General features: G+C 48.7%; 2 protein-coding genes across 3 annotated transcripts in view; both read right to left on the bottom strand.

Annotated features, from left to right (window-relative positions):
• Positions 1-992, bottom strand: part of LOC113212416 (bcl-2-related ovarian killer protein-like) — a 21,456-nt gene that overhangs the window by 1,707 nt on the left and 18,757 nt on the right. The window lies entirely within an intron of this gene.
• Positions 1-992, bottom strand: part of LOC113212413 (uncharacterized) — a gene marked incomplete in the record, with an annotated part of 51,076 nt that overhangs the window by 35,761 nt on the left and 14,323 nt on the right.

Here is a 992-nt window from a genome sequence, read left to right as displayed (position 1 = left end):
CCCACCCCCACCCTTTTCCACAAAAAATCATGTAGTTTAACATAAGTTGTAAGGAATGGCACATTTTCTGAACAAATGTTCGGTTAAAATAACTGTTGCCTCTTCGTCGTTAACGTGTTTGAGTGAGATTTTCTGGCCCTAACCTTCGATTCAAGCCCGCAGGACAACAAAAGAGCAGGAGATATACAGTGAGGGCAAAATCAGCCGCATGTTGTTTGCAGGGCCGGCAGGCAGGGCCCGCTGCCGAGCCGAGCCGCCCCGAAGCCTGTTCGTGGTCTCGAAACCTAATTGGAGTGTGCCTTGGTGCGTGTGTGGGTGCGTGTGCGTGTGCGCGCGTTAGCCGGTGGGGTGACAAACGGCTGCCGGGAGTGGGCCGAAGCAGTACAAAATATTCAAAATGACACGAGCACGAGGACGTGGCCATGCTCGAGAAACTTGTTATATTCTGAGGTGAATTTTCACGCAATGCTGCTCTTGAAATCTTTTGCAGTGTACGGCTTCGCTCTGCCTGCTCACTGCTCGCCTAATGCACGAGTGTAAAATTGTGTGTAATTGCTCGGCGAACGCGCGCCCGGCCGGTCTCAGGTGTCTCGAGTATCGTGTGAACTGGTGTGTATTAGATGTCGGTGCTCCCTTCCCCCTCCTCCTCAGCGGTTCGCGACAAGTTCATGTTGGCGCGTGTGCGCGGCTGACGCGGTTCGGCACGGTCCCGCTCCTGCTTACGACCGTCAAAAATATATTTGTAAATTTCCTCAATTTTCCTGTTGTTGAAATTTTCGCTTTAAAAGTGATTCTTGGTCTTCGAAGAATGTCCAGTCAAATTATATTTCACGAGAAAAGTTTGGTAAAATAACTAACACGTTGGCGCGTTAACTACGTGTATTTAAACATTTGAAATCTTAACTTCACGCGACAACAACTTTACCGTGGAAAATTTTCTAGCTTAAACCTACAAATATTTTTACAGTGGTGCGGGTACGGCGTATACGGCT

The sequence above is a fragment of the Frankliniella occidentalis genome, unplaced genomic scaffold (assembly GCF_000697945.3).
Source record: "Frankliniella occidentalis isolate FOCC.00 unplaced genomic scaffold, Focc_3.1 Scaffold93, whole genome shotgun sequence".
Lineage (NCBI taxonomy): Eukaryota > Metazoa > Arthropoda > Insecta > Thysanoptera > Thripidae > Frankliniella > Frankliniella occidentalis.
This window is presented reverse-complemented; position numbering and strand designations above follow the sequence as displayed.